Below are 23,557 nucleotides of genomic sequence, written 5' to 3'. Positions count from 1 at the left end.
TATGGGTTTCCGAAGAAAACCCACTTTTTCGGAAAGCGCCAATTATTGCGAGCAATTTGAATTGTGCTCGAGGTGACTCGAGGGCACAGCTCATTATTGGCCGCTTTTTTAAGATGCGCAACGACCTCGCGTTTTGCCATGCGCGCGCGGCCGCTCGCTATTTCTAATTGGTGATCGAGGCCGCGTGGCAATTTTGCGCATGCTTGTACCGCGAAAAGTATCCGGTAAAACGGTTGCGAAACTGCTAATTGTTTGTGTGTAAAGAATGTTTTTTAGATGACAAGTTTAATTTATGACAGGTTTTTTACCGTGACAAACATACAAAACGACCGTGACTTTTGTTATTGACGCGGATGGAAAATTCTAGAATTTACAAAAGTTTTACTTAACATCTCAAACAAATGTTAAACTCTCATTTTACAGTTTTAACAAATTGAATAAATACATAAAAGTACACAAAGATCCTATTTTTAAGTGTTCAAATACCAATGTGATATATAAAATAGATTGTAAAGAGTGTAATGCGTCGTATATTGGTCAGACTAGTAGAAAATTATCTACTAGAATATCTGAACATTGATCTAATATACACAGGAATGTAAAAAAATCTGTAATCACTGACCATAGATTAAAATATAATCATGAATTTTGTTGGGACAATGTAAAAATATTTGATAAAGAATAACCTTATAACAAAAGATTGATTTCAGAAATGATATTTATAAAAAAACAAAATAACAGTCTCAATTTAAAAACAGACATAGATGGCTTGCCAATATATTATGACGATATTATACATAGATTACCTAAGATTTGAAAGTTAAAAAACATAAACAACTAACTATTTTCTGAGTTGTGTGGTTGTCTCTTTGAGAGATAAAAATTATTCGTTATTGTAATCTCGAGCAATCAACATCTGAAAGCCTTCACGTCAAAAATTTCATCTCACTTAATTTAACTGTAAATCTATTTTTTATTTTTATTTATCTGCATTGTTAATTTTCGTATATAATGATTTTATAGACACATTAACAATGGCTGTTATTGATATTCGCAACCGACCTCTTAACAGAACAATTAGCAAGAGATCTGTTTCGCGACGATTGCATTTAATGACGTTTTGAGGAATGGAATATATACTAAGAATGCTCTTACTTTATAAATGCGTTGATCTCGTGTGTTAGAATATAACTTGACTCCGTATATTTTTATTATAATAACATTGATGAATAATTTATTTTTTGCACTGAAAAAGGTTGAAAAAGACAACCAAAATGTACGAACAAATTTATTTCTGTCTAATATTTAATATTATATGTTATAAATCTTTTTACAAATACATTTCTAGTATAAAACTTAATTAGCTCTTATTGACTTTTTATTTATAGATTAAAAATCCTTAGTTTATGAAAGGATTTTTATAATAAACTTGGCGAAATTAATTTTGACGTAACTAGCAATTTTATTCAATACTTTAACGACATTTCGACCATTTGGTTGTGGTCCTTATCAAGTGAGAATTCCATCAGTTAAAATGAGATTACCGCAACATAAAACCGATCTTATTTAAAATTAATAGTTAAAAGAGGAACACGTCCCATCGCTATGATGTTTTGTCAATGACTGTCGTTGTCGGAAAAGAAGAGAGGGGGCGGAGAAACTGCTAGAAGAGATAGAAGCGAAGGTGAAGATAGTGAAAATAAGGAAAATAGGGGAGGACAGAGAGAAGGGGAGGGAGATAGTAGTGGTAGAATTGGAAAAGAAAGAACAAAAATGGGAGGTAATGAAAAAGAAAAAAAAGCTGAAAGGTAGAAAAAGAAAGATAGACACGGATTCAATACGGAAAGAAAGGGAGATAAGAAGGAAGTTGGGAGAAATAGCAAGAAAGAAAGAGAAAAGAGAAGAAAGGACATGGATAAGTAATGGCAAGATAAGAATAAGAGAAAAATGGTGGAGATGGGATGAGGTAAAGGAGGTTTTGAAAGATGAGAAGGGAAATGTAAGGAAAGAAGTAATGGGGAAAGAGGACAGGAGAAAAGAAGATACCCTGAGATAGAAATAGATGAGGAAAGGAAAAAAGAGAGGAGAGAGAAAGGATGGAAGGTGGTTTTCTGGAATGTAGCGGGAGTAGGGAACAAAGATAGGGATTTTTGGAAGGGATTAGAGAAATGGGATGTGATAGTGTTGGGCAGAAACATGGATGGAAAAGAAGGGATAGAAGAAGATCAGAAGATTTCTACTGAAGGGATACGCATGGGGAGTACAAGGAGCAGGCAGAAATAGCAAGAGAGAAAGAGCGATAGGAGGCATGATTATGGGGATAAGAAAAGAGATAGCGGAGAAGGGAAGGAAAATGGAAATGGATAAGGAGAGCTTTGTGGTAGGAAGAGTAAAGGTGGGGGAAGAAAGATGGAAGGTGATAGGAGTATATGTAGGAGAAGGAATAGAGAAGGCGTGTAATGAAATGGAGCAATGGACAGAACAGAAGGAGGAAGAGGTTTACACGATAATAGGAGGAGATTTTAATGCGAGGACGGGAAAGGAAGAAGGAAGATCAACAATTAAAAGGCAATAAGAGCTAATTAAATTTTATCAATTAGTTATTTATTTGTGAAAGGATATATAACATATTAAATAACAGACAAAAATAAATTCATTTGAACGTTTCAGTTGTCTTTTCCAACCTTCTTCAGCGTATACAATTACAATTAGAGATTAATAAAATTTTACAATAAATTACTTATAAATGTCATTATACTAAAAATATACAGAGTCAAGATATTTTATTTTCAATTAAGCGAAAGCACCGCATTTGTAAAGCATGAGCAATTATTTATATATAAACTATTCTTCAAAACGTCATTATATGTGATGGTCACGAAACGGATCTCTCACTAATTGTTCTGTTAGGAAGTCGGTTGCGAATCTCGATAACTGCCATTGTTAATATTCTATAAAATCATTATATACGAAAATTAACAATGCAGATAAATAAAAATAAAAAATAGATTTACAGTTAAATTAAGTGAGATGAAATTTTTGACGTGAAGGCTTTCAGATGTTGATTGCTCAAGCTTGCTATAACAAATGGTTTTAAACTCTCAAAAAGACGACCGCAAAGTGAGAAAAATAGTTCGTTGTTTATGTTTTTTAACTTTCAAATCTTAGGTAATCTATGTATAATATCGTCATAATATATTGGCAAGCCATCTATGTCTGTTTTTAAATTGAGACTGTTATTTTGTTTTTTTATAAATATTATTTCTGAAATCAATCTTTTGTTATAAGGTTATTCTTTATCAAATATTTTTACATTGTCCCAACAAAATTCATGATTATATTTTAATCTATGGTCAGTGATTACAGATTTTTTTACATTCCTATGTATATTAGATCGATGTTCAGATATTCTAGTAGATAATTTTCTACTAGTCTGACCAATATACGACGCATTACACTCTTTACAATCTATTTTATATATCACATTGGTATTTGAACACTTAAAAATAGGATCTTTGTGTACTTTTATGTATTTATTCAATTTGTTAAAACTGTAAAATGAGAGTTTAACATTCATATCTTTAATGATGTTTCTGTATTGTTCACTAAGCGTCGGTAAGAATGGGATGCAAAAATACGAGACTTTTTCAATGTGGTCATTATTTTTAGTAAGAATATTACGTTGTTCAATTAAATATTTTAGTCTATGGTTCATTGTGTCAAAGATTAGTTTCAGTGGATAATTATTTTCAAGCAATAAATTAATTACTAGCTCTAAATTTTTCTTATGAAATTCTGGATCTGACAATAAAAAGGCTCAATCAACAAGTCCCATTATTGTACCTCTTTTTTGACTCATAGGGTGTTGAGAAAGAAAATTCAGATATCTACTGGAAAACGTTTTTTTATGATACCAATCGTATATAATGTAATTTTTAATATCAATGTTAAGTTAAGAAAATTAATTTTATTATTATCTTGAATCTCAACAGTAAACTGGATTCTTTCATAAAAGGAATTAAATACATTTGTTGCAAACGCGCGGCTTGAACCGTGGTCCGACACAAAGCTGCGACGAACGAGCATGCTCGGCCTTTTTAGGGCCGCGTCTCGCGCGCCGCCTCTCAAATCCTTCACCCGTTTTTTTTTTATTGGAAAGAAATCATAGGAATCTCATGAGAGATGTGATGGATGGACAATAGGATAATTGTTGAGTGGACTGTATCTTAATAGGGTGATCGCGCACCCATGTGTGCGCTGAGATTGATGATTTACACAGGAAGCCGAATTGAAAGGAAGTCTTGAAGTTGATGAACAAAAACAGATCAATTTATTATTTCACACGTCAGAAAGTCACCTGGACTTGACACAAACAAATCAAAGAAAAAAGAACAAACTCGATATGAGACTCGAAAGCGTTTGCTGTACGCGTTTCGAAGCTCGCGATCACAAAAAAAACTGTTTGTTCGATATCGACACCAATGTCTTTTGTCGCAAGAAAAAACAATGTCTTATTTGAAAGTCACGATCGCGAATCGTACAACAACAAATTTGTCCTCTTGTGGACAACCGTTATAATTTATCGAACACGCGCACATATGATTTGACGCGGCTCAATAATTGTCTTCAATTATGTGACGTTCAATCCTCCAGCAGGATCCGAATATTCGTAATGTTCGATCACGTGCATTTATATGCAATTAACTATCACACAGAATCCTCCAGAAGGATTCGAATATTCTCAGGAGTCGATCACGTGTACGCAGTGTGCACAATACGACGGCGAATTCGTCGCGACGGCGTACTACGACAATTGTGAGAGAGAGCGCGGGAGAGAGAGAGAGAGAGAGAGAGAACGAGCGAGAGAGAGAATGTACGACATGCATTCACCTATACGCGAATATCGCAGTGAATCCTCCAGCAGGATCCGAATACTCGTAATGTTCGATCACGTGCACGTAGCATGCACGAGACAATGGCAAATTCGTCGCGAGAACGTGTATGTTGCGTCGCGAACGAGATCCGATTACCCGTTAACTCTTCACTCTCGATATGTCACAAAATACCGCGCAAATCTGTTCGTATTTGTCGCGATAATACATTCACGCACTTATTACACCGTAACGCGAATTCTTTTGTCTGACTTGCGACCAACGCCGGCTCTCTCTCCGCGACGACTGTCTCCGACGGAATGCTACCCTCATCGATCACGCTATCGACCGCCTGATCGCGAGGGGTACACGCGGAACGCGCTAATTGGCCGAAAATTTGCTTCCGCGGCGCTTCCCGCGGTACGTGCCGCGAGGTGCTGCCGTGTTAGGCCCGCGGCAATTGCTTTTACCTAAATTCTCGACTGATCCGTGTATTTTCGTTTAATCGAGCGCGGCGAATTTTTCTCAATCCTAAACAACATTCAAAGTGTGATCTACGGAATCCGACGGAGCAGCCATTATTATATCATCAACGTATCAAAAATATATAGGTGGATTAAACTTTAGTAGTTGTAGAGCTTTATTTTCCAAGTCCTGTAGTACTATATCCGCTATGATAGGAGATAAAGGAGAACCCATTGGTGTGCCGAAGGACTGTCGATAAAAAACATTGTTGAATGTAAAAAACGTAGAATTTAATACGAGGCTTACTCCAATTAAAAATTTAGATTTAGGAAGATTACACTTATTCTCAATATATTGCCATCTACTGGAAACACTCTCGAGAGCCAAATCGATAGGTATGTTAGTAAAAAGTGAGATAACGTCAAGAGATAAAAATTTGTAGTCATCTTGGATGTAAACATCAGAAATTTTGTTAACCATATTGAAACTATTTTCTATGTGGCTATTACAGACCGGGAAACAATTATTCATAATTTGGTGTAAATGTAATGCTAATTGATATAAAGGAGTATTTATAGAGAATACAATTAGTCTATACGGACAATTTTCTTTGTGGATTTTTGGTAAACCGTAAGCTCTCGGTAATGTTCTCTCACTGAAAGGCAAAGATCGATATGTCTGCACCAAAATGTAATTGTTATTTTTCCATCTCATAAGTAAGTTATGTAGATTCGAAATTAATTTTTTAATCGGATCCTTATTTAAAACTAAATAAGTTTTCATCATCACTCAAAATGTCTTCAACTCTCTCAATGTATTTATCTCTATCTAATGCCACAGTTATGTTACCCTTATCTGCTCTTGTTAGTATTAAATTATCATTTTCTTTAAAGAAATTATTAGTAATAGTGTTTAAATATGTTAATTTTCTGTTAGTTTCATTATTAGGGTACGAATATGTACTAATAGATTTAATGATATTATTAGACCTTTTAATGATAGTCTTGCGATCAACAAATGAGAGTTTTTTTAAATTATTCTCAATATTTTTGATAAAATCAACCGTCAGATCAATATTATTAGTGTTAGGTAGACTAAAGTTCTCTCCTAATTGTAAGAGATATCTGATCTCATCAGGTATGTGGATAGAAGATAAATTTTTAAACCATTTTTCATTTTTAGTCAAGAAGTTAGGTTTAATATTACAAAAAAAATAGGTTTAATTTTAATGTCAATATTTTTAATCATTTTAATGTTATTAGGTATATTTGTTTCTCAGTTTTCAACGAATTGTTTATTTTTCGAGAAAAAATAATGATATGGCTCTATTTCGTTTTTTGTAGATAACGACCGATGGTAAAAATAATGGACCGGTTTAATGTTTTGGTCATTTAAAAGTTTCCGTAAAAGATATCTGAACTTCCCCTCGAGTCTGTCTCGCTCTTTCATATACAATAAAAGGTGAAGGAGGAAGAGTTAGGGGAGAAGAGAATGCAGGAGAGGAGGGGATAAGGGAAAATAAAAGGAAGTCAAAGGATAGCGTAATCAATGTAAAAGAAAGAAAATTGCTGGAATTTATGGGAGAAAGAGAATGGAGCATATTGAATGGAAACACAAAAGGAGATAAAGAGGGGGAATAGACATTTACAGGAGGAAGAGGGAACACGGTAATAGATTACGTACTAGGAAATGAAGATAGCGGAGAGAAAATGAGAAGGTTAAGGGTAAAGGATAAAGTAAATTTGAATCATCATCCAGGTGAAGATAGAAAGAAATCAGAGAAGGGAGAGAAGAAAAAATCAAGGAGGGATAAGAAGAGGAGCATGGAATGAGAAAGATCGTATGAGGTTTGAGGAAAAAGTAGGAGAATTAGAAGTAAAAAAGGAGCAGATAGATGGAGAATAGATGAGAATAGAGGAAAAGTTAAAGGAAGCAATGAGAGTAACAGAGGAGGAAGGGAGGAAAGTGAAGAAGGAGAATAAGTGGATGGTGGGATGAGGAGTGTAGAGAAGAGAAAAGGAAGGTAAGGAAGGAGCTGAGGAAATGGAGGAGAGAAGGAGGAGAGGAGGAAAAATATAGGAGGAGAAAAGGAGATTACAAGAGATTATGTGAGAGGAAGAAGAAGGAAGAAAACGAGAAATGGGAAAGGCAGGCAGCGGAGGTGAAAAAAAAAATCAAAAGTGTGGGAAATAGTAAACAGGGAGAGAAGGAGATAGAAGAAAATAAATGAAGAAATTGAGATGAGAGAGTGAAGAAAATACTTTATGAAGCTGCTAGGAGGAGTGGAGGAGAGAAGAGTAAGAAAGAAGAGAAGGGACAGGAGAGATAAAGAAGAGGAGGAGGAGGAAGAGGAAATAAGTAAAGAAGAATTGTTAGAGGCAATAAAGAAACTGAAAGAAGGAAAAGCGACAGGAATATATGAGATCGCAGCGTTCAATTCAGTGGACAGGGAAAAAGTAATGGAGGCAATGGAAGAGAGAGGAATAAGGAAGGGATTGAGAAAAATGGTAGAAGAGGTGATGAAGGAGACAATTTGTAGGATAAAGGTAAGGGGGGAAATAGGGGAGAAATTTTTGATAGAGAAAAGAGTAAAAGGCAGAGGTGCCCATTGAATCCATTGCTATTTAACATTCTGATAGCAGACTTAGAGGAAAAAATGGGGAAGGTAAAAAGAGGAGGAGTGAGGTTAGGTGAGAAAAGGATATATACATTAGCGTACGCGGATGATATGGTGTTGCTGGTAGAGGAGGAGGAAGAATTGAGGAGCATGATCGAAAGACTAGAAGAGTACTTAGATCATAAGAGGTTGGAATTGAACGAAAAAAAGACGAAAGTAATGAGGTTTAGAAGAAAAGGTGGAAGGTGGAAGAAAAGGGAATGGAGATAGAAAAGAAAGAAAATGAAGAAAATAAAGGAATTTACATATCTGGGATACAGGCTACAGAAGAATGGAGGACAAGAAAGACAGGTGAGGGAAAGGATGAGGAGAGCAGCAACTATTATGGGACAAGGATGGGGAATAGGGAAAAGAAGGTTTGGAAAAGATTGGGGGAGAAGGTTATGGCTGTTTGACAAGTTGGTGTGGATGAGCTACGGGGTGAAAATATGGGGGTAGAAGGAGAGAGAGAGAATGGAAAGAATAGAGGAAAGGTATTTGAAGTGGATACTAGGGGTAGAAAGGAGGACACCAGGATACATAGTGAGAAAGGAGCTAAGTAGAGAGAAATTGAAGATAAGAGCTGAGAAAAAAGCGTGGAACTTCGAGAAAAGAATGGAGGAAGAAAAAAGAAGCGAATTAGCGAGAAAATGCTGGGAAAAAAGTGAGAAAAAGGGCAAAGGAAGGAAAGGTGGGATCAGAATGGGAAAGGGAAAGAGAAGAATACTGTAGAAAAAGAGAAAGGAGGATAAAAGAAGTAGAAAAGAGGAGAGGAGAGGAAGAGGGATGGTTTGGGGAATTGTTAAGAACGTATTGGAAAGATCAGAGAAAGGAGAGAGAGGAAAAATAAAAAAGTCAGAATATAATAGATGGTACAAGGAGATTAGAGGGGAAGGAGTGCCAGATTATTTAAGAAAGGGTTGGGGGAGAGTAGATGGAGGAGAGTAGTAAGGTTTAGACTGGGAAACGAGATGTTAGAAAGTAGATACTGGGAAGAGGAGGAAAAGAGAAAATGCAGGTTATGTGGTGGAGAGGAAGAATCATGGGAACATATATGGAAAAGATGTAGGGTAGGTAGTGAAAGGGAGAGGAGTTGGCAAGAGATAGTTAAGAAGATTCTAGGAGAAGGAGGGGAGGGAGAACTATGGATGAGGGAGATAGAGGAAGAGAGAGAGAAGGAAGAGAAGAGAGGAAAAGAGAAAAGAGATAAAAAAGTGAGAAAGATTGGAGGGAAGGATGAATGTGACGAGGGAAGGAAAAGAAAAGCAAAAAGATCTAAAAAGCAAGAGGAAACGGAAGGCGGCGTAGATGTGTGTGTGTGTGTGTGTGTACTAAGAGGTTGAGCGGAAGCTAAGAGGAGAAGGCCGTAAGGGTGACCCAGTGTGGAGGCTCAACCCCCTCGAAATTAAGTAGATTAAGTTTAGAATAAGTTAGGCTAAGATAGATTAAGTTTATGTTTTTGTAAATATTTTGTAAATAATGTTTGTGTAATTTTGCGTAAGAATGTGGATAGAAAAATATATGTAAATTGTAACCCTAAGGAGAACAAAATAAATGTTACTTATTTACTTACTTATTTACATATTTTTTGTATATTTAACTAGATATATTTGAAAGAATTATATTTTATTCTTTATGTATATAGCAATGGTAATATGTTTTACATCTAAAATTCTTTTTTGCGTTATTATAATTTCAAAGCTCAGAATTTGTTCAAATAATTTTATATTCTACAATAATTAAAATTGATTAATTTTTTTAAAATTTCGTTAATAATCCTTATTTTATAAAAATTTGTTATATGTACGTAAATAATTCTTATCTTCCTTAAATAATTCAAGAAAAGCGCGTACAGATTTTTAATTGTTTTACGTGTTGTTTTGTGACATAGCTACGTTGTCATAGTGGTACAGACTATTGAATAATCACGTTAAAGAGGAAAGTAGATAAAGAAGTGTAATGGCTTGATACGGGAAAGGCGAACTTACTGACATGGTGTTCATTTACGCGCAATGTGAACGCAATAAAAGACAAACTGCAGCACTTTATGCAGCGCGTTTTCCGGAAAGGCGCCATCTACACTATAGCATTTTCAGACAATTGGAGCAACAGATGCGCAGATATGGATCACTGCATGCACCAAATCTAAGAATCAACGTGCGTCGTATAAATGACGAAACAATTAATGCAGTCAAGATGGCAGTGCTTGATAATCTGCATACAAGCACAAGAGCTAGAGAACTACAAATGAATTACACGACGGTACATCGTATTATTAAAAAAATTTGAGAATGCATCCTTACAAACGTCACACAACTCAATTGTTACGTCGTGAAGATTTCCTTCGTAGAGAGGCCTTCTGTGACTGGATATCTGAGTGGTTGAGCAAAATGTATCGAAATTATATTAGAATGAAAAGAAAGAATTTAGCTATTGTAATGTGATGTAATGTAATAATGATTGATTTGCAGGTTGATATAAATAATATCGACAATGATGCTTTTTTAAGACAAATTTTATGGACGGATGAATGCGCCTTTCATAGTGACGGTAAAGTGAATCGTCACAACGAGCATCATTATGCCGTAGAAAATCCACACTGCCGCAAAGAGGTGCATGTGTAGGGACGGTTCGCAGTTAATGTATGGATGGGCATCGTTGATGATTATGTCATCGGCCCACATTTTTGCGAGACTATTAATGCGGAAAGTTATTCCGCATTTTTAGAAGATCATCTACCCGGATTGCTAAAAGATGTTCCGCTAGACATCCGTCAACGTATAATATTTCAACAGGATGGTCACACGGCTCATACATCATATTTGGCGCAGACTCATTTGAATCGTACTATAGGCATTTGAAGTTTTTTATTTGAATGACCTCCGCATTCTCCGGATATGACTTTGATGGATTATTTTTTATGGGGTTACCTCAAAGATCAAATATATTTAACATTACTGCGTACTAGAGAAGAACTTATCGTATCCGACGAACAAGCGCTACGATAACACCTGTAACGTTATCAAAAGTACGCGAAGATTTTATGCGCCGAGTGGCTATTTGTCTGGAGAATAACGGTGGTTAGTTTAAGCATTTGCTTTAAATAAATGTATTTATAACAACGCCAAACGTGTCTTCCTTACTTATATCCGCTTTTCTCTCGCACTTTTATTGATCATGAAATACAGTTCACAAATTACATTAATAAGCAATTATTTAATACATACTATTGAATCTTGCGATCTAATTTTTAACGAAAATGATTCTAAGCCGACATATGAACGTGGAATGTCTTAAAAACTTTGCATTTTTTTCATCTTCCTCTCTACCTCCGTCATTTTTTCCATTAAATAAGTCCTTCACATTATCCTCATTACAAACATTTCTTCGATCTAAAATCAAAGATTTTATTTAACGCCTCAACGCGCTTTCCGACGTGTGCAGCCGTGTTACGCAACGCGTTATAACACACATAATAATAATATGCTAATATTTATTTTGTTACTATTTACATTAATATTAATATTAATATTTATATTTATATTAATATTTATATTAATATTTATATTAATATTTACATTAATACTTATATTTATATTAATATTATTATTTATATTATTTATATTTATAACAATACAGCCCGCGCCGATGATACGAAAACACCCGATAAATAGCGCGGGGAAGGACGGTCGAATAATATTTTCCCCTACAATCCGTACTAATTAAAAAGATACCGAACGATCACGGCGACAGACGGAAAATCTTGAGCGTACACGAACGGCCATATAAAAAGACCGGGAGAAATCGAAACGAGACATTCCGCTCCGTACCGTCTTAGGACGTCTACCGCTCCGGAAAACGCCAAGACAAGCTAAAAAGAAAAGATCGAGGGTGCTCTGTCTCGTGTGGGTGCGTTCCCACTAACTAAGCTGCTTTGAGCGTTTCCTTTCCGAACCCGCTCCTTGCATTATCCTCCTACACGATCGGCCAAGAAAACCAGAGGTTGGGCGTTCTCCGCCTCTGTCGGGAGCTCCCGCGGCCGATCGCCTATTCCGAACCGAAAATCATAACAGAATCCCCGCGACGCGGATACTCCAAAATAAACCTCAATTTCACCGAAGGAAAACCCGAGCGTCAACTCTCTCATCCGGCCGTGCGCGCGAGAGAGAGAGAGCGGATACGCGACAATAACAACACGGGACCACACCGCGCCCCGGACCGTGTCGCGCCAACAACCGAATATAAACACGACCGTGCCTTTAAAGTCCCAAATCACGATCGCGACGCAAAATAAAAGATATTATTTCTACCGTGCATTACGTACCACGAAAATTATAATCGGCGCATCTGTTGCAGCGCCGATACACGACTTCGACGCCGACACACACCGCCAACCGGATCCGCGCCGATCAATCACACACGCATTCATTTTCGCACACAAATACACACATTACATCTTTGTAAAATCCACGCCGTCACACACACAGCGATATACCTACATTACACGAACACACACACACACACACACACACACACACCCACGCTTACACAAACACATACATACACACATTTGTAAATAGCACACACAATAAACATTTTGTTAAATCTATACTCCGTGTCGCACGCTTCTTTAGTTTAACCCTTTCTCGAACCTTGTGATCCCGATTGAGCGATCCGGCCGCACCGAGAAAGCGGTCCGTTATATATTTATATTTATAATTATATTTACGTTATTTGTATGTGACATTTTTTCCTTCAAATTGTGAGCAAAATTGATTCTAACACTTTCAAGTTCCCGTTATTCCCTCACCGTTACTATATACACAAAAAGAATTTAGCCAGGTGCGTTGAGAGTTCACATATTATGAGATAACTTACGACTCGTAGGCTTCGCGCCATATACAGCATACCCGCTTGTTATGTTTCATCCGCGCACGCATTGATCAATAATATCTTACATGTACTTCTCGACCGATCGGACCCCGACGGGATAGGCAACCCGTCATACTGCCGTGTATTCAAGTGCAACACCCTGTACATATATACAGATGTACATTTCAATATCAAAATAAAGAATGAATGAATGTATAATTTAATATTGGAAAGAATAAATGTATATGGATATGTATACAATATATATGTGTGTGTGTGTGCCCAGATAGCACAAGACGTCCTATGGACGTTCATTTTATATCCATTTTACGTATGTACGTCCATGGACATGAAATGAACGTCCATTGTACATCCGATTTCGGACATCCATCAGTGACTAATATTTGGACGTCCACAGGATGTCCATCAAATTCTCTTACAGCACGAAATATTGCTAAAATATTGCATAAATATTGTATTTCATTGTATCATAATAAATATTGAAGCAACATTGTGCAAATATTATAAATTTAATATTTTATTGGAGACATTGCAAAATATACTATGCAATATTATCTTGTAATAGTTCCTTCATTTGCCGCTATGCGACGCAAGATTCGCTGTTCATCTCGCTATTAAATTTAGTTAAGAGAATTATAAAGCGCATGCAAAAAGTGGCTATTACAGTTAAATATGTTATAATTATTTTGATCAGTTTAACCTTTCTGATACTATCCCAACACAAAAAATTTAGATATTGAATTAATTAAAAAAATTGAACAAATAAAAATTCGGATAAATAAAATGCGAAAATAAGAAATATTCTGCAATATTTTATGATTAGTATAAAAAATGAATTAATTTTGCATGCCAAATTTATTATTGCTTATAAATTTCTTCTTTATGAATTTTAAATGTCATTTTCAACGATATACGCATGTATAATAAAGAACCAAAATATGTTTATTAAAGATTTAAAATTTATTCATAAAAGATCCAAAATTCGTCCATTAGATCCATAATTAGTTTATATGAGATCCAAAATTCGTCCGTTAGATACATAATTTATCCATTTAAAATCCATAAATGACCAATAATGGACGACTTATGGACGTCCAGACCAGTTGCAAACAATGGACGTCCTTTGTACGTCCGCTGCAGGTAATCTGGACATCCGATGGATGTACACAATGTCCGACCGGACATCCGTTGTACGTACATAGGATGTACTTGTGCTTATTGGGTGTGTGTGTGCTTGTGTAAGGTGTCTCAATATAGGTTAGGTAATCAACGCTAAAAAATTTCACTTTAGAAATGATTTATATGCATGTGTGTGTATGTTTGTGTGTGTGCATGTGTGCATGTGCGTAATAGTAATGTTAATATTAAAATTATGCGACAAATGACCCCTCTTTGAGCTAAAAATTATATATAATTAAATATTGATTTAGTAATTGTTGATATATACAGAATGTTCTTTTATTCTTTTATTTTTTTATAATGCAATTATGAAAGCAAGTGATAAGAGGCATTAGATATAAAAGTTGCAGTTTTAAGAAGAATTACAAACTTCTACATACATACATATAATATCCTAGCAAACACAGTATATAAATGTTATATACTTAAGCATGTTACATGTAACGTATATGTTAGTTGTAATTTCCCACTCAGATGTAACATTTTTAATATTACATATATTACATTGCAGTTATATTGTCATTATATCCCAAGATAGCACTGACTTATCAATACATCAATGTGCTATTTGGTATATAATTACAATATAACTACAATGTAATATATGTTATATTAAAATGTTACATTTATGAGTGGGAAATTACAACTAACATGGATGTTACATGTAACGTACACGTTATATTACCTGTTACATTCCGTTTTATTATAGCAATGTAACAATTATATATCGGTGTTTGCTGGGTTATATAATAAAAAAAATTAAATATATGAAAAATTAAAATATATAAACCACTTAATAAAATATATAATATTCATACTATCACAGTAATAATCAAAGTAATTATATTATTTTGTACTTTTTAAAAATACTGTGGTTATATTATTAATTATATTTTAATGATTTTTTTTAATACTTGTATTATATATAACTCTTGCAAAATGTTATTGCGCTCCTCTCGTAATTTATTGGCTTGAATAGCCTGCTCATACGTTTTTCCTACAAAGACTTCATATAACTTTCTCATGTTTTGTTGCTCTTTGTATGCGCGAACGCGTGAAGGAGAGCGCGTATTTGAAGGCCGAAAAGAATTGATCACTTTTTAAAAAATAACACAGAGTTTACTTTAACACAGTTCAGACGATACAGTAATTTTACAAAAGTTCCAGTAGATAAGCCGAGATCGATTTCCAAGTGCGTGTGCGGTTAATAATTGCGATAATTTCTAAGCGGTTTAACAGCGGTTGTACGTACTAAGACTCGAGAGACTAGCCCCGCAATTTTGGTGGGCGCTTCTTTTATCGGTGCGGTACTGAAGCCCCACTAATTTTTACTTCACCAATTAATTTCGTTTGTTTAAAAATGTTCGAAGGTGACGCGAGGGCGCCTGTCTTTATTGGCCGCCCCATAATTTACGCGAAACAAGCACGCACCTGACATGCGCGAGACACTCGATAGCGGGATTGATTGGCTTTCGGAAGCCACGTGATCGAACGGCGCATGTCTATTACATCGATAATCAATGCGGTACTCGTTGCTTTCAGTTGAGCAATGTTGTTATTATTGACAGCTTGTTAGGATAATCCTGATTTATCGCCTACTTCTTTGTATCGGGAGAGCCCTTTTTCCGCGGTTTTTTCGCATATTCATGTAAGAAAATATCGATTTTTAGACTGAAATTATAGACTTAAATAATTATATTAATTTTCTTCTCAATTTCGAACACTCTTCTAATATTTGTCGTTGTACTGTACTGCGATTTTCATTTTTTTTACGTATCTTATTGGATATTTTTTGTACATTTTCTTTCAACGTGTCCAACATACGTGTCGTTGTGCCTTTCTTTTTGTAGCTTTTGCTTTTGGGTATCTGCATGTTAAAATATAGCATAATATAAAATAATCAAAAATTGTTTTGTATAATTTTATGCTAACCTCTTTCCCAGCAAACACCGATATATAATTGTTACATTGCTATAATAAAACGGAATATAACAAGTAATATAACGTGTACGTTACATGTAACATCCATGTTAGTTGTAATTTCCCACTCATAGATATAACATTTTAATATAACATATATTACATTGTAGTTACTCGTATATTGTAATTATATACCAAATAGCACCTTGATGTATAGATAAGTCAGTGCTATCTTGGGATATAATGACAATATAACTACAATGTAATATATGTAATATTAAAAATGTTACATCTATGAGTGAGAAATTACAACTAACATATACGTTACATGTAACATGCTTGAGTATATAACATTTATATACTGTGTTTGCTGGAAATAATAATAAATATATAATAACAGTTTTTTTTATTATAATAAGTTATAATTTGTTCAATTATATTCTGTTAAATATGAGAATAAATAAATTTTAAGTGACATATTTGGCATTTTATGATACATACGCATTACGCTATATAAAATATTTTTAATGTTTATAGAAAATAATGCAACACTATACATATCAAAAACTATATTTTCGTTTACAAATAAAACCATTTAAACATTTATAAAAATATTATTGTTTTAAATTTAAAGATATAAGACAGGCAGAATATTATTTTTTTATATTAAAAGATTATTTGATTACATATATGTCATTTCGTTTGTCTATACCTGTGTCATATTCTATTACTAATTCGTTATCACACACACATATATATGTATATATATATTGATTTTGTATCTGCACATCTGATTGCTCGTCATCTATAGGTGCTTCGAACAATTCTAAATCCTCTATGTTAGCTAAATTATGTAACACGCAACAAGCATGTATAACACGCACCATACGTGGAATATCTCTTAACTTAAAATGATAAAGTTGGCGAAATCTCTGCTTTAAAGTGCCAAATGCATTTTCAATGACAACTCTGCACGAATTTAATTTTTTATTAAAATTACTTTGTTTTTGTGTCAAATATTCATTGTCCTTATATAGAACATATATTTGGGGTAGACAAGGATACGCGCTATTTCCTAATAAGATGTATCTATTTGGAATAATATTAATAACATTAAAATATCGATTATTTCTTAACTTTGTAACTTCTTATTTATTTTTCACTTTCAACAAATCTCCACATAGTTCACGTAAGTCGTTATATATTGATGAATTTTTAAATACTCGGACATCATAAACAGAACCTGGGTATCCAATAAAGACAAAAAATTTTAAATTGTGATTGTGCGCGACGGAAAGCAGGATAGAAAGGTCGGAAGCGAGACGACAGAAAGGCACTGCACTCAACACACGCGTATCGTTAACAAAAATATATTTAAACTATCAATAACAAAAAATACAATTATTTCAAGCCGCACAAAATTTGCCAAGAGATAGCCGAGTCAAACGTATTAGAAAGTACAATAACCGAGAGAAAAGCCGTGTCGAAAATAAAGTACTGAGTGTCCGCAAGCAACGGTAATTAAGAGCAAAAAAGACAAGCGATCCTTTTCTGATAATAGTAGAAGCACACTCTAGACGCGACAAACAATCGGAAAAGAGCGCCGCGGTCACGAGAGAGGAGGTTTATATAGGCCCGTATTTCTAGAATATTCGCGAACATTTTTCTTATTCTATCGTTCGGTTGAGGGCAAAAGAGCGTTTATTGTAATTATTTACTTTCAAGCAAATCGTAGTTTTGTTATTATTAGAACTAATTTTTATCTTTTCTCGCGCGACCGCGGTGTTTACAATTTAATGTGATTTGACGTAAGCGCTTCTTTTTCGCAGGCGCGGGGTTTACGTATACCTTTGCGGCCGAGCGCTATTTGAAAATAATGTGAAACGTCTGCATGTTACAATATAAGTTGATACTATTTATAATATAAATTATACACATGCTGCATGTGGAATGCGAATACTGCCTAAATTTGTATGCAATGTTTTAATGCTTTTTTTCTTCCAGCCTTTTTTAGACATTCGATTTTCGAACAGTGATTAACCGTCCCTTAGATATGAAATGAAAAAATATTGCTTGCGGTTAATATAAGAATCAGCATCTTCTATTGGTTTATCGATTCTAACACAAGATCCATCTATGGCACCTAAATAAGTACATATAAGTAAAATATTTTTAACAAAACAAATATAAATGTAGATTGCAACGTCTTTTCCTATGCCGAAACGCCAAGTTCGGACAGGGGAGCGTTCAATTTAAAGATTCTCCAAGTTTAACTAATAAAACGGTAAAAATCGGTATCAGAAGAGTTAATTCTACGCCCTTAGGGGCGTTCATTAACTCACGGTAAAGTTGGGCGCCAGGCGCGTGTGAACGCGCCACGATAATACTGTGAACGGTACTTAAAGTTACTTTTCCAAATTTCATACAGAGTCGCGGGTCTATAGGAGTGATGGGTCTATGGTTGAGAGAGAGGTATAGAGAGACATACACGTGGTGTTAGAGTTTGACAGATATATATATTTGACACTTAGGATTTACAATTTGACATCGGATACACACAATTGGACAATAAAATTATGTAACAAACAGTAAGATATAACTTGCGGTATTGAAACGAAAAATATAATATCATAAGATCTGCGAGTAACGGTATTTTCGGAATTGACTTATAAAATTAGTATTAATTATACACGGTGAAACATTCTATATGATTTCGCGACAATAATATACAAACGGAATAACAAATACAAAATCGGTAAACGTTATGATGGTCTAACTTATTTTCGCGGGCACGCGGAATAGACAGAGGTCACAATACGATATTCCGAGACACGGCACGGTATGGAAAAAAAACAAGATAACAACTAGATGACGGAGATTTCGTGATTCTCTCGCACGACTCTCTCGCCGAGTCGAGAACAATGAAATAGTTAACAAACTCGCGGAGACGGCTACACGCAAATCCCGAAAATCTAATAATCGAGCTAATAAACCGTGACTCTGAATATTTCGGTAACCCGCATTTACGATAATTATTTTCGAGACGATAGACTGTCGGCGGCACTTTTCGGAGAGGGCTCTCTTCGCGAAACGCGAAATCGGCTGGCCCCGCGATACGATACCCCGAAAAACGAAAAGAGAGAGACCGCTCTCTCACACACAAAACGATACGAAAAATGAGAGAGTACGGTACTCACGGTAATTACGGTATACGATCAATCTCTACGGTACCAACCAACACGTAACTACGACTACTCGAGAGGCGGCTTATAGTTTCTGGCGGTGAATTCGAGTCCTTGAGTCGCACTTGTGGAGTCCTGGAGGCACCCTCTCTAGTCTACGGCACACCGAACAGTGGAGAGCCGGGCCTCGCGCGTCTCGGTACCTTCTTTTTCGCGCCGATCTTTTGCGCATCCCTCGATGATAGGGTCGATGGCGGGGGCCCTAAGGTCTCCCCCCGCCTCCCCCTTTAGCTGAGGTAATTCTCACGCCGGGAGTGGAACGCTGTTCGACAGGATTTTCCTCCGGGTTTCTTCCCGCGGCATCTCTCCTTCGGGAACAAACGGGGCTGGCCGGGCCCTCCGTAGTCCCCCTTCAGGATCGGCCCTGTGGTTTACTTGGCTCCCGGAGTCCTCTCGGTATCTATAATATTCCAACGCCTAGATTCTGCGCGAGATATATCAAATTAAATTACGAATACTTGATACTTAACTGCGCGAGGTCCCGCGCTCTCTCTCTCCTATGCTCGCTCCATCCTCCTTTCGCGCTGCGGTATTCCGGCATCCTCCTTCTCTCTCTTGCTGCGGCACTCCGGCATCCTCCCTCTCTCTCTTAACATGTCTCTCTCCGGCCGCTCTCTCGAGCCGTCCTTGTCGCTCTACCTACGAATCGCGTCGCACGCGCATCGACAGGCCGATGCTGCATGCAACGGCGATTCTCGCAAAAAATACGGTAATACGAAATACGAAAAACGACGGATCGCACTCTCCCCGAAGTGAGGGGCGCTCCAGGTCTCCGCGGCCTACCCGATCGGGCTTTTTTCGCCCTTGTGACGGCGCTCCAAAAGCGTCACGTCACAAGATACAGTACCAATGATATAAGAAAATCCTTTTTCTTAAGGAAAGTAATTTGCAGTTTCTTCCTTTTCCTCTAATGTTGGATTATTATTATGTAGGCGCCAAAGACATGATAAACTCTGTAACTTGTAACTATTATACACTCAGCAAACACCGATATATAATTGTTACATTGCTGTAATAAAACGGAATATAACAGGTAATATAACGTGTACGTTACATGTAACATCCATGTTAGTTGTAATTTCCCACTCATAGATGTAACATTTTAATATAACATATATTACATTGTAGTTATATTGTAATTATATACCAAATAGCACATTGATGTATTGATAAGTCAGTGCTATCTTGGGATATAATGACAATATAACTACAATGTAATATATGTAATATTAAAAATGTTACATCTATGAGTGGGAAATTACAACTAACATATACGCTACATGTAACATGCTTAAGTATATAACATTTATATACTGTGTTTGCTGGGCATATATGATACAACGTACTAATGGCAATTCCAAATCGATCGGCTATATCCCGATAACTTCCAGCTTCATGTCCAATAAACCATAAAAAACATAATATGTTTTTCTGCTGTTACATTTTTAAATGTTTCGCACGATCTGAAAAAATAATATAAAATAAGCTATTTATTAAAATTTATTAAACAGTAAATCTTTTTAAGACTTAGTAATCGTCTTTCCAATTAACTTTCTATTAGCTTAATTATTATTTTTAACTTTTTCTTACTTTACAATTAAAAATACATACTTACCTTGTATAGATGTAAATATATCCGATACTTCAAATCGATGTATTAATTCATAAGCTATTGCTCTTGACAATCTAAAGTGCATTATAAAATCTGCATTATTATATCTGTAGACAATATTTTCAATATAATTTTGCACTTTAATGTGTTCTATTCGTCTTAGAGATTCAAATAGGGGATATAACATTTGTATTTCTTTATATTGTAAAAGGTTAATCTGGTTAATTATGACAGATTAGGTTTTATATATATCAATTTAAATATAAATATTAAGTTTATACAATATAAAAATATTTTGTACCATTATTATTTTCAATTAAGAATGTTCCTAATGGTGAAATTGCATTAATACTTTTCTCTTCATCAGACAAATCTAACATTTCCATGTAAATAATGTGAAACGCCATTTTCTATTTGCATTACAACGTTTTTTTATTCCTTGCTTGCACGCTTACACACGTCAGTTCTGGCTTGTACTAATTCAGTTCAGTTCAGTTTTAGTGTAATCCCAGCGCAGGAACAAAAAATAAATCTAATGATGCCTGCTAGTGTAACTTCTGTCATGAACTTTACAGTTAAGTCATCTTTATAGTGTGAGTATAGTTTTATGCGACACTTCAAACATTTAGGTCTCTGAATTTTTATTTCAGTACAGTCTAATACAGATGTTATTGCTTTAAAATTTTAGAAACATTTTGGCATATCCGTTCAATCTCTTCTTTTGTTACTTTTGTAACAACAGATTGTAAACGGAAACCAGTTGTTTTACTGTATCATAAAAAACATTGCGAATAGTAACTTCAAAAACTTGATTGAATAAAATAGCTAATGCACTAAAAGCAATGTCTAACTTTAACTTTGTAAAAAAAAAGTAAGACTATTCTCTCGACCGTACTGGCAAATATTATTTATTAAATCACAACCGCAAATTTAAAAGTTAAAATTATTGACGACAATAATACTTTGATTTCTTTAGATGTGACCGCTCTATACACTAATATTCCAAAAGAATTGGTTTTACGCGCTATTGAAAAACGATGGAGTGACATTTTTCAAAATACAAATTTCAGTCTTGCTCAGTTCTTATATGCCGTCGAATTTATTCTAGATTCTATTAGTTTTAGCTTTAATGAACAATATTACAAACAAATCTTTGGTAGTCCCATGGAATCTCCTCTCTCACCCATCTTGACAGACATGGTGATGGATGATCTCAAAACACATTGTTTAAGTCAACTTAGTTTCAATGTTCCGACTTATTATAGATATGTTGACGATATTTTTGCTATTATTCCAAAGACCAAAATTCACGAAATAATTAATACCTTTAATAATTATCACCACCGTTTAACCTTTACAAATGAGACGGAATCAGACGGATGTATTAATTTTTTGAATACAACGATCTCTCGGTCAAATGGAAACCTTGTAACAAATTAGTACAGGAAGAACACGTGTTTGAACAGATATATGAGTTTCTTTTCCAATCACCCTTTTAAATATAAAATGAACACAATTTTTAATTTTAACGTATAAGACGGGCAACAAGAGCCAAATCGCGGATGACAATGCGTTATCCTAACGAAACTAAATAATTTTCCGTTAGAATTAAATACCGGTGCACAAGGCACCAAATTTTACTTGGACACGGCCAAGATTTTAAATATGAAATAATCTCATATTTGAGATTTTAATTTCAATACCCCCTTTAACCCCCCTACGGAAAATAAATAAAATGAATGCAAGAGAAAAATATAGATCCGAAAATCGCTGAATCGGGAATCGAACCCGAGACCTTTCGCTTGCCGGGCGACTGCTCTTCCAGCTGAGCTATTCAGATCCTTTCGATTCTATACTTTTCTCTGTTATATATATTAATGTTGGTAAACAAACGCATTTTTTTAAACCAGCGTGTATCAATATAAGAGTTTTAACAAGGCTCTGTAATATAAATATAAATTTAACGTATAAGACGGGCAACAAGAGCCAAATCGCGGATGAGAATGCGTTATCCTAACGAAACTAAATGATTTTCCGTTAGAATTAAATACCGGTGCACAAGGCACCAAATTTTACTTGGACACGGCCAAGATTTTAAATATGAAATAATCTCATATTTAAGATTTTAATTTCAATACCTATTGCTAATAAGCAGAGAGCAAAAAGAGAATGGTAAATATTAAATATTCAATAAATTGCAAATTTAAATATACATATATTATTTATTTATTTATGAAGTTCTTTTATTTTAATTATAGGTGCAAAGACAGCTGAAGAAAAAATTGAAAAAGAAGAAAAAATGAACACAATATAAAAATGAATACAAATAATGTAAGTAATGTACCTGTTCCAAGTGCTATGAAAATGGAAAACCAAAATGACAAATCCGTAGCAATTGATCATGATTTGGATTGTGAATTTAATTCACAAAATATAGAATGCGAACCTGAAACATCAATTGTTGATAATGATATTAGACAAAATAATATAGCAAATAATTCTAATATAAAAGAAAAAATAAAAGTAAAAAAAAGTTGTTTCCAGATAAAAGTATTTAAATTACAAGTGGTAATTTTAAAATTTAAAAATTTAAAAAAAGGTAAATATTGTAGGCCAACTAAACGAGCAATTAAATAAGATCTAAAGATTTATTAATAATTAAATAGTTAAATTCTCATTCCGTTAAAGAAACAATATACAGCGTAAACGTTTCGACTGC

The 23,557-nt window shown here is 34.9% G+C and overlaps 1 pseudogene; it reads left to right on the top strand.

The window, feature by feature from the left end:
• The first annotated feature begins 10,448 nt into the window (after positions 1-10,448).
• Positions 10,449-11,010, top strand: LOC146723579 (uncharacterized; annotated as a pseudogene).
• Positions 11,011-23,557: the final 12,547 nt, after the last annotated feature.

Source organism: Nylanderia fulva, unplaced genomic scaffold (genome assembly GCF_048542155.1).
Source record: "Nylanderia fulva isolate GAGA-0341 unplaced genomic scaffold, ASM4854215v1 Scaffold185, whole genome shotgun sequence".
Lineage (NCBI taxonomy): Eukaryota > Metazoa > Arthropoda > Insecta > Hymenoptera > Formicidae > Nylanderia > Nylanderia fulva.
This window is presented reverse-complemented; position numbering and strand designations above follow the sequence as displayed.